Source organism: Procambarus clarkii, chromosome 49, assembly GCF_040958095.1.
Source record: "Procambarus clarkii isolate CNS0578487 chromosome 49, FALCON_Pclarkii_2.0, whole genome shotgun sequence".
Classification (NCBI taxonomy): domain Eukaryota; kingdom Metazoa; phylum Arthropoda; class Malacostraca; order Decapoda; family Cambaridae; genus Procambarus; species Procambarus clarkii.
In genome coordinates this window covers 21,391,345-21,403,962 of record NC_091198.1, presented here as the reverse complement: position 1 = coordinate 21,403,962, position 12,618 = coordinate 21,391,345, and positions in this window count along the sequence as shown.

Genomic DNA, 12,618 nt, shown 5'->3' with positions numbered 1-12,618 from the left:
GAGAGGAAACGATGAACCAGCGAGACTCGACCTAGTCTTCACTCTGAACGACTCCGATATAACGGAAATAGGTTCCGAGACCCCAGTAGGAATGAGCGACCACAGTGTACTGGTGTTTGCGTGTCTGGTTGAGGAAGGGTTATTGAACTCGAGGAGGGGCACTGAAAACAAAAGGCTGGCATTCCGTAAGGGAAACTATGAGGAGATAAGGAAATTCCTAACAGATATAACATGGGAAACAGAGCTCAGGGACAAGACGGCCCAAGACATGATGGATTACATCACGCAGAAGTGTAAGGACGCAGCAAACAAGTTTGTCCCAGTCCAAAAGGAAAACAGAGAAATGAAGATGAGAAACCCATGGTTTAATCAGAGATGTAGGCTAGCTAAGCAGCAAAGTAAAAGGGTATGGAGAAACTATAGGAATAACAGAACACTGGAGAGCAGAGAAAGATACCAGAATGCCAGGAATTAATACGTCAGGATGAGAAGTGAGGCGGAAAGACAATACGAAAATGACATCGCAAGCAAGGCAAAGACTCAGCCTAAATTGCTGCATAGCCACATCAGGAGAAAAACAACAGTAAAGGAACAGGTTATGAAATTAAGGATAGGGGCAGGAGGATTCACTACAAATGACAAGGAAGTGTGTGAGGAATTGAATAAAAAATTCCAGGAGGTCTTCACACTATAGCAAGGGGACGTTCGAGAAATAAGAAGGGGAATAGTTACCCAGGAACTGCTAGAAGAGTTTGAGATTACCAGCGGGGAAGTAAAGAAGCATTTGCTAGAGTTGGATGTGACAAAGGCTATAGGCCCAGATGGAATCTCCCCTTGGATACTAAAGGAAGGAGCAAGAGAACTGTGCCTGCCACTCTCCATAGTGTATAACAAATCACTAGTCCCGATATACAAGATGGGATATAGACAGGAAGCACTGAACTACAGGCCAGTGTCCCTAACCTGCATACCATGTAAGCTGATGGAGAAGATTGTGTGAAGAAAGCTAGTGGAACATCTGGAGCGAAAGAACTTTGTAATACAGCATCAACATGAGTTCAGGGATGGCAAGTCCTGCCTCACAGGGTTAATTGAATTCTACGACCAGGCAACAAAAATCAGGCAAGAAAGAGAGGGGTGGGCAGACTGCAAATTTTTGGATTGCCAGAAAGCCTTTGATACATAAGAGGCTAGTGAAAAAAGCTGGAGATGCAGGCTGGAGTGAAAGGGAAGGTACTCCATTGGATAAAGGAGTACTTAAGCAACAGAAGACAACGAGTCTGTGTGAGGGGTGAGGCCTCAGATTGGCGAGACGTTACAAGTGGAGTCCCGCAGGGGTCAGTCCTTGGACCTATACTGTTTCTGATATATGTAAATGATCTCCCAGAGGATATAGACTCGTTCCTCTCATTGTTTGCTGATGATGCAAAAATTATGAGGAGGATTAAAACAGAGGATGATAGTAGGAGGCTACAAGATGACCTAGACAGACTGAATGAATGGTCCAACAAATGGCTACTAAAGTTCAACCCGAGTAAATGCAAGGTCATGAAATTAGGCGGTGGAAACAGGAAGCCAGACACAAGATACCGAATGGGAAATGAAGTACTTCATGAAACGGACAAAGAGAAAGATCTAGGAGTTGATATCACACCAAACCTGTCTCCTGAAGCCCACATAAAAAGAATAACATCTGCGGCATATGCGAGGCTGACTAACATCAGAACAGCCTTCAGGAACCTGTGTAAGGAATCATTCAGAACCTTGTACACCACATATGTAAGACCAATCCTGGAGTATGCAGCCCCAGCATGGAGCCCGTACCTTGTCAAGCACAAGACGAAGCTGGAAAAAGTTCAGAGGTATGCCACTAGGCTAGTCCCAGAACTAAGAGGCATGAGTTATGAGGAAAGGCTGCGTGAGATGCACCTCACGACACTGGAAGACAGAAGAGTAAGGGGAGACATGATCACTACCTACAAAATTCTCAGAGGATTTGACAGGGTTGATAAGGATAAACTGTTTAACGCTGGTGGTACGCGAACAAGGGGACACAGGTGGAAACTGAGTACCCACATGAGCCACAGGGACGTTAGAAAGAACTTTCTTCAGTGTCATGAGTAGTTAACAGGTGGCATGCATTAGGCAGTGATGTGGTGGAGGCTGACTCCATACACAGTTTCAAGTGTTGATATGATAGAGCCCAATAGGCTCAGGAATCTGTACACCAGTTGATTGACAGTTGAGAGGCGGGACCAAAGAGCCGAAGTAGTTGCAAGCACAACTAGGTGAGTACTCGCTTCACGCCTGGCCAACGTTTTCGTCTGGGTTCGAGCCCAAACCAGACATGACTGAGCACCAATCCTTAACTGTTGATCTAACATTAATTGGGTACCTGGTTGTAAACCAATTAAAAGGTGGTGTTGCAGGTGGCTCCTGTATCCAGTCCTGTCATCTACTTAATTTTTATTTTAATTTTGCCCCGAGGGGCGAGTTTATTGGGCAGCGCCACTCATCCTGTGAGTGGACACACCCCCATAGTGACAGTATTGGGCAGCGTCACTCATCCTGTGAGTGGACACACCGCCATAGTGACAGTATTGGGCAGCGCCACTCATCCTGTGAGTGGACACACCGCCATAGTGACAGTATTGAGCACCGCCACTCATCCTGTGAGTGGACACACCGCCATAGCAGCATGTACCACACTCCCCAATAGGAAGAAAACCCGCTGGGTTGTATCCACCAGCACAACAAAGAGACTAGAGGTCAAATCTGCAGACGGTCAATTTTTTGTCGTGTTAACTAGGAGGGAGAGGGAGAGATTATTAACACAGGTGAACGTGGAGAGCCGCCCTTCAAGGTGGGGTTGAGGGCCGAGGCGTCGTAAAACCTAAGCGGTTAAGGCGGGACCCTTACGAGGACGACCTCCTCCTCCTCCGACACTCTCATTACTTCGGGTTTATGGCCTCGTCTGGAGGCCTTAGTCAGCGTAGTTCATATATTGTCTTCTGAGTTGTCGCGTTGGTACTGTCTGGTGGTTTGATACACTGTGTACTGTGTCTGTACACTGTGTGCTGTGGCTGTACACTGTGTGCTGTGTGTATATTGTGTACTGTGTCTGTATACTGTGTACTGTGTCTGTATACTGTGTACTGTGGCTGTACACTGTGTGCTGTGGCTGTACACTGTGTGCTGTGTGTATATTGTGTACTGTGTCTGTATACTGTGTACTGTGGCTGTATACTGTGTACTGTGTCTGTATACTGTGTACTGTGTGTATATTGTGTACTGTGTCTGTATACTGTGTACTGTGTCTGTATACTGTGTACTGTGTGTATATTGTGTACTGTGTCTGTATACTGTGTACTGTGTCTGTATACTGTGTACTGTGTGTATATTGTGTACTGTGTCTGTATACTGTGTACTGTGTCTGTATACTGTGTACTGTGTCTGTATACTGTGTACTGTGTCTGTATACTGTGTACTGTGTGTATATTGTGTACTGTGTCTGTATACTGTGTACTGTGTCTGTATACTGTGTACTGTGTGTATATTGTGTACTGTGTCTGTATACTGTGTACTGTGTCTGTATACTGTGTACTGTGTCTGTATACTGTGTACTGTGTGTATATTGTGTACTGTGTCTGTATACTGTGTACTGTGTCTGTATACTGTGTACTGTGTGTATATTGTGTACTGTGTCTGTATACTGTGTCTGTATACTGTGTGCTGTGTCTGTATACTGTGTCTGTATACTGTGTACTGTGTATGTACACTATGTACTGTGTCTCTGCACTGTGTGCTGCCTCAGTAGACTGCCCATTTGGCTGTAAAGTTATTAAATTAATTATCTCAGCAAAGAGAAAAACCTTTTGTATGTGTACTCACCTAGTTGTACTCACCTCGTTTTACTCACCTAGTTGTGCTTGCGGGGGTTGAGTTCTGGCTCTTTGGTCCCGCCTCTCAACCGTCAGTCAACTGGTGTACAGATTCCTGAGCCTATTGGGCTCTATCATATCTACACTTTAAGCTGTGTATGGAGTCAGCCTCCACCACATTACTGCCTAATGCATTCCACCTGTTAACTACTCTGACACTGTAAAAGTTCTTTCTAACGTCTCTGTGGCTCATGTGGGTACTCAGTCTCCACCTGTGTCCCCTAGTTCGTGTCCCGTCAGTGTTGAATAGTTCGTCTTTGTCCACGATATCAATTCCTGCACCATTATACCACAGGAGCTCATTCACGCTATCTTTCTCTCTCTAAGTGGTAGTGAATGTGACTGCTGAAACCTGGATCATCTCTCAGTGACTGAAACATTTTCAAACGTCTTCAATTCACTGGAGTGATCCTGTAAGGCGCTGAGGGTTGAAGGTGATCTGGGAGTGTTCTGACGCACGTCAGTATCTTTGTGGGTACACATACACGTCGCTTTTGTTACGACAAACATTTATTTAAGAATACCTACTGAGAAAATCAGTTTTTTCTTCGGTATACTGAATGATACGGAAGACTGATCTACACTGACAGTGAGAGAGCAACACATATCTACACTGACAGTGAGAGAGCAACACATACCAACACTGACAGTGAGAGAGCAACACATACCAACACTGACAGTGAGAGAGTAACACATACCAACACTGACAGTGGGAGAGTAACACATACCAACACTGACAGTGAGAGACAGTAACACATACCAACACTGATAGTGAGAGAGTGCAACACATACCAACACTGACAGTGAGAGAGTACAACACATACCAATACTGACAGTGAGAGAGCAACACACACCAACACTGACACTGAGAGAGAGTAACACACACCAACACTGACACTGAGAGAGAGTAACACACACCAACACTGACACTGAGAGAGAGTAACACATACCAACACTGACACTGAGAGAGAGTAACACATACCAACACTGACACTGAGAGAGAGCAACACACACCAACACTGACACTGAGAGAGAGAGTAACACATACCAACACTGACACTGAGAGAGAGTAACACACACCAACACTGACACTGAGAGAGAGTAACACACACCAACACTGACACTGAGAGAGAGTAACACACACCAACACTGACACTGAGAGAGAGTAACACACACCAACACTGACACTGAGAGAGAGTAACACACACCAACACTGACACTGAGAGAGAGTAACACATACCAACACTGACACTGAGAGAGAGTAACACACACCAACACTGACACTGAGAGAGAGCAACACACACCAACACTGACACTGAGAGAGAGAGAGTAACACATACCAACACTGACACTGAGAGAGAGTAACACACACCAACACTGACACTGAGAGAGTAACACACACCAACACTGACACTGAGAGAGAGTAACACACACCAACACTGACACTGAGAGAGAGAGTAACACATACCAACACTGACACTGAGAGAGAGTAACACACACCAACACTGACACTGAGAGAGAGTAACACACACCAACACTGACAGTGAGAGAGAGTAACACACACCAACACTGACACTGAGAGAGAGTAACACATACCAACACTGACAGTGAGAGACAGTAACACACACCAACACTGACACTGAGAGAGAGTAACACACACCAACACTGACACTGAGAGAGAGTAACACATACCAACATAAGAGACATAACCACATCTCAATAAGTTACAATATCACCTTTACTCGCCCTAAACACAAGTCCCCACATACTGTAAACAAAAGCAGCCACATACTGTAAACAAAAGCAGCCACATACTGTAAACAAAAGCAGCCACATACTGTAAACAAAAGCAGCCACATACTGTAAACAAAAGCAGCCACATACTGTAAACAAAAGCAGCCACATACTGTAAACAAAAGCAGCCACATACTGTAAACAAAAGCAGCCACATACTGTAAACAAAAGCAGCCACATACTGTAAACAAAAGCAGCCACATACTGTAAACAAAAGCAGCCACATACTGTAAACAAAAGCAGCCACATACTGTAAACAAAAGCAGCCACATACTGTAAACAAAAGTAGCCACATACTGTAAACAAAAGCAGCCACATACTGTAAACAAAAGCAGCCACATACTGTAAACAAAAGCAGCCACATACTGTAAACAAAAGTAGCCACATACTGTAAACAAAAGCAGCCACATACTGTAAACAAAAGCAGCCACATACTGTAAACAAAAGCAGCCACATACTGTAAACAAAAGTAGCCACATACTGTAAACAAAAGCAACCACATACTGTAAACAAAAGTAGCCACATACTGTAAACAAAAGCAGCCACATACTGTAAACAAAAGCAGCCACATATTGTAAACAAAAGTAGCCACATACTGTAAACAAAAGCAGCCACATGCTGTAAACAACATAAGTCCCCAATTACTGAATTCCCTCCCCCAGTAAACACCTAAAAAGCAACATCTAATGACATATAATCACCTAACTACCGCGTGATGAATAACCAATTATACTCCCATTAACATACAGATCACAAGCGATAATTCATCAGTGTAAACAAAACAAAAATCGTCGTAAATCGTCACCAATTGTGTTCCATTTACAGGACGCAATTACAGGTTCGTCACTGTCACACAGTGTTCCCTGAGGAGTCGTATGGCGCGACACTCGAAGTCGTTAGCTGAGGGCTAACAGCTTGTCAGTCAGCCCGTCCTCCTAAGGCTTCCCAAAGTTAAGAGAAAACTGTCAATGTAAAGTGTCCTTTTATCCTAACCTACCAGAGGACCTAAAACAGAAAATGGGACAGTACGTCACTTTCGTGAGCCGCTTCCATTTTCTAGTACGACGATTTTGGGTCTTAGGTGACACCTACGTGCGATATGCGACGTTCTTTGTAAGAGGACAGGTTGTGACGTTACAGGAGGACAGAAGCCTTGCTAAGTATTCTTATAGATATATAAGAATACTTAGCAAGAGGGTAAATATAAAAATGTTGTGGACTCCTTCTCACATTGGCCTGCAGGAACATGACAAAGTTGACGCCCTTGCTAAGGCTGCAGTAAATAAAGACAGTATTGAACGGAATCTTGAGTTATCAAATAGGTCCTTTAAAAGTGTCATTAGACGAGAACTCCTGGATGGATTTGAAGAAAGTAGAACAGTGCAAACTGGAACTAGCAGGTCCATTGTTCATCACAATGAAATGTGTGAAGTAAAACATGTGTATGGGGCAAGTAACAAAGTCAGTAGACTAACAGATGTTGTCACAGCTCGTATAAGACTTGGCTACAAGTATCTCTGGCAGTTCGGCTTGTATAGGGATCTAGATGAAGTAAAGTGTAAAGTGTGTGGACAAAGACAGGGGACACACACTCGAACACTATATCTTGGATTGTAGTAAAATTGAGCCATTTAGAGATAAATCTAAGCTCAGTCTGTATGATATGGCAACCTATCTCATTACCATGGATAAATTACCTGAAATCCTTGCACTGTACCCATATTTCGCTTCCAGTAGATGAACGACATATGAGATTCAGAAACAAGTAGTGTATTGTGAGGACTAATAATAAACAGAAGCTCCTCTATGACTCTGTAATATCCCCATTGGTCAAACTATTATGTATTAACGATAAGACCTACCATTAATGTATGATGACTTACTGTAAATATGTAGCTCTTGTAATAGCACTTTCTCTGTAACTAGCTGACATTGTATCTATAAGGTGTGAAGGATAGCTGAAATTGTTTATGTAATAATCTAAGGTGAGGTCTGATAAAGACCTTTTGTGCCCTCTGTAATGCTTTTTGCGCTACCGCTCACAGGATGAGTATGGGGTGCACAATAAACTAGCCCCCTCCGGCGGCAACAATAAAAATAATCAGGAAAGGTTGTGTCGTTAGTTAGTCCACACTTTGTGGCACCCAGGAGGCCCTTCTAGTAGGGCTACACGGGGTAGACCCATGCCCTGAGGGCACGTCCTGCGCGTGCCCAGGGGACCTTCCAGTAGGGCTACACGGGGTAGACCCATGCCCTGAGGGCACGTCCTGCGCGTGCCCAGGGGACCTTCCAGTAGGTCTACACGGGGTAGACCCATGCCCTGAGGCCACGTTCCACAACATCTACACATTCCAGATCTCCCAGTGATCTTCACAATGTACTGCAACTTATCCTCCTACAAAGAACGTCGCATTTCGCACGTATGCGTTATCTAAGGCCAAAAATTGTCGTACTATAAAATGGAAGCAGCTCGCGAAAGTGACGTACAGTCCCGTTTTCTGTTTTGGATCCTCTGGTAGGTTAGGAGGAGGGGCTGAACTTCAAATAACCTCACCTAATGCAGTGAAACAATTTTAAAATTTGAAGAAAATGGGTGTGGTGAAGGGGGGGACAATTACACGGTGGGGCCGCCCAGGTACACTTACACCCGGGCGACACGACCAGTGGCGGCGTTAGCGTGCACGAAATTGGCGCCACGTTTCCTGAAGAAGGGGGCAAAGAGGCGTCTCTTCAGGGGAAGGGGAAGGGGGGGGGGGAAGAGGCGCACGGCAGGTAAATGATGGTTCGTAGGGTCGTTTTTTGCTTGTTAAAAGACAAAACGCGCAGGACGGCGCACACGGAACAGGTCGCAAATGTAACAGAGATGGACAAGGAGCAGGGGGGTAGAGGGGGGGGGGGACCTCAATAAAAGCCTAACGTGTATGTATACACTCTGGCTTCTTGTCCCCCACGATACAGTGAATTATACGTTTAGCATTTCTTGCAATATCGTGATGGCTTGGCGCTTTCCCCTGATAATTCCCTCCCGCAATACACTGGTGGTAATCTCATCATACAGCTTGTCCGAAACGCTGTGTGTATTAGTGGCTTTAGACATAGTATATACACACCTCACAAGTTACAGCCCCGCTCCTGTGCCAGGTAAGTCCACTACGGGATCACCATAGCCCGTGCTACTTGGAACGTTTTATTCCGAATAGCTGAATCTAAAACCAGCAATCAACGAAACAAAGGTCTATTAATCCAACATTTTACTTGTAACTCATTTTGTAGGTATGTACTTTTACCTAAATAAACTATTGTTATTATTAGTTATGCCTGCGGGCCACTGGTGCTAGGCTAGGGGGGGTTATACCAGAGGAGTTTCTCCTTGCTGTTTCAGCCAGTCATTTCCCTTTCATTCCGTCTTGTTCATTGGGTCTTCTTCTTCTCTAATTCTCATTAAGCAGCCGTTATTCCCGTCATTCGTGAGGCTTATATAGATCATCATACATATTTTTACAGTCGTGTCTCAGGACTTTTCAGTAAAATTGTGCATAATCTATAAACATTGATTTATATGGATGGATGGAAATTAGTAGGAGTGTGTGTGATTTACATAGCAACTAATATATTTAATTAAAACATATATTTTTACATAGCAGCTAATATATTTAATTAAAACATGGTGCCAACTCAATTCTAGTACCATTTATGGTTACAAAATTTATTTTCTTCAAAATTATAACTCGAATTACTTTTAACTTGCAGGCGATGAGTCACAATAACGTGGCTGAAGAAATCATAACCAAACCACAACTGATAATGGTCTGCAGGCGAGGAGTCACAATAACGTGGCTGAAGTATGTTGACCAGACCACACACTAGAAGGTGAAGGGACGACGACGTTTCGGTCCGTCCTAGGGCCAGATTCACGAAGCAGTTACGCAAGTACTTACGAACGTGTACATCTTTCCTCAATCTTTGACGGCTTTGGTTACATTTATTAAACAGTTTACAAGCATGAAAACTTCCCAACCAACTGTTGTTATTGTTATAAACAGCCTCCTGGTGCTTTGGAGCTCATTAACTGTTTAATAATTGTAAACAAAGCCGCCAAAGATTGAGAAAAGATGTACAAGTTCGTAAGTACTTGCGTAACTGCTTTGTGAATCTGGCCCCTGGACCATTCACAAGTCGATTGTCTGATCTGAAACGTCGTGGCTCCTCCATCTTCTGAGCTGTGGTTCGGTCATCACTGCTGTTAACTTATTGTGTTTATCCTCTCCTGATAATATAATCGCCTTAACTAACAAATAAAAGAAATAATTATTTCCATTCACAAAAGATGACTCTGTCTCAATCTTCCACGAAGCCTCGCCAGCCAATCTCGCCATAGTTCTCAGAACTACTTTGGTCTTGATCGGTTATTGGGAAATATGTTCTCATCCGGATCTCACCGACAGTAATCCCCTTCTTGTGGCGTCTTATAAGGAAGGAAACCTAACGAAGGAAATGGTTTCCCTCAAAAGAAAACGGCACCAGTTTATTTTGCTCACTTAGAGAAATATTGCTTTTTCAAATGTATAATAACCGAGAATCCGCGTATGTCTGAGTATCTGTCTGTATCTCTATGTATCTTTGTGTATGTTCATCTGTACATATACTCACCTAATTGTGCTTGCGGGGGTTGAGCTCTGGCTCTTTGGTCCCGTATGTATGTCTACTCATGTTTGTGTATGAGTTTGTAGCCATTTGAGTAAATGTTTGTATGTGTCATAGTGCATGTGTCTGTGCCATAGTGTATGTGTCTGTGTACTCATTTAGTTATGTGTATGTGCCACAGTGTGTTCCTAATAACGAGACACCGGATAAATGTATGAGGAAAAACTTTAAAAGCCTAACTACACATTAACAAACAAAATAATCAACAAAAGGTAAATTAATCAAAGACTAAATCAACTAGCCGCCATTATAACCACCCATCACTATTATCTCATCACCATCAACATTAATGCCAGAACTAGAAGCGCCAAGATTACCAGGATACGTTAAGGGAACTTTTGTTTTGTTTAACTAAATCTCCCAGCCCTGGAGGAAAGAAGAAACAAGAGAGACATGATCACAATATACAATATACTGAGGGGGGGAATAGACAAGGTGGACAAGACCTTTAACTTGAAAGACATTAGGACAAGACATAGGTAGAAGCCGGACACGAAAATGAGTTAAGGAATTGTAAGGAAATACTCATAGCCTGTGCGGGAGATCAACAATTAAGTGGAATGCATTGAAAGTCGAAGTTGTGGATACTTCCACAAATTTAAGGCCAGATTTAATAATAATTCATTGTGTCGGGGGACAGGCAGCCACAGTGTATTCATACACGTTAGGCTTATATCGAGGTTTCCCCCCCCCCTCCCCCCTAAAGTCGAATTACTGACCTTCGCCCAACAAGCTCACTAACTCCTGTGGGGGAGTAGAAATAGCCTAAGCTACTCTATCCCTTTGAGATGTATTTTTTCCTTATCTCAATAAACATACTTGAACTTCAACTAACTCCTGAGTACCTACTTACTGCTAGGTGAACACGTGCATTTGCTGAAAGGAAATGGGCCCAATTTTCTATCCCGCCCGTTATTCGAAGTCGGAATTCTTGATTGTGAGTCGTGGACGAACCCAACTGTACCACGGGGACCCCTAACAGTACTACCGGAACCCTTCAGACCGTATTCAACCGTCAGGAAACTTTAGTTTAACCACAAACCTGTTCACTTGAGACAGTTAAGCAAGTCCCAGCTGTGTCTGGGTACAAGTGACAGGATGAACAACCCAGCGGGTTTTCTTCCTATTGGGGAGTGTTGTACATGCTGCTATGGCGGTGTGTCCACTCACAGGATGAGTGACGCTGCCCAATACTGTCACTATGGCGGTGTGTCCACTCACAGGATGAGTGGCGCTGCCCAATACTGTCACTATGGCGGTGTGTCCACTCACAGGATGAGTGGCGCTGCCCAATACTGTCACTATGGCGGTGTGTGTTCACTCACAGGATGAGTGACGCTGCCCAATACTGTCACTATGGCGGTGTGTCCACTCACAGGATGAGTGGCGCTGCCCAATACTGTCACTATGGCGGTGTGTCCACTCACAGGATGAGTGGCGCTGCCCAATAAACTCGCCCCTCGGGGCAAAATTTAATTTTTTTTTTTAATGTACAGCAAGGCTAGTAGGCGGGGCCTCAAGATTGAACTTCACTTCCCCGTAGTCAATGTTACTGCATCACAACCTTTCCTGAAACCTGTAAATCGAATCGCGGACGGAGGCTGGACTAGCCAGAGGTACCTGCCAGCTTGGGGAACTGTCACGCTGCTGTTAACATGAAGGAGTTCGCTATTAACTGCAGGAATTAGACCCTCTGTCCTGGAGTGAAGGGCCGGCGGCGCGGCGGTACACAGAACAACCAGGAAACATTATCTTAATTCCCAGTGTGAAGATTCCCGCAGTCTCCTCCTGATAGCCACAGACTATCTCAACCAGTTTATGATAAAAACTATCTAATGAACTCCATGTAACCTACCTTACCCCTAAATGTCAACCCTATGTCTTATTATTGTAATCAATATTGTTTGTTGACGCAACGGGGTTCTTGCTCTGATGTTGTTAGAGGAAGATATAGGTATCCGTTCCCAAGCCAGTAGTGGCTATCAAGGGATGAGCTCCGTGACGCAAGTAACTTAAAAGGGAGTAGGGAAAGAAAGGTAAGAACTTAATATAATATAATATTCACCTTCACCGTTTAAATATATATAATAAAAGAGTACACAAGGGGGAGGGGTATTAACACTTTACAAGGGGATCAACACTGTAGTCTTCTGCTGAAGACTATGGATCCTCGAAGCTA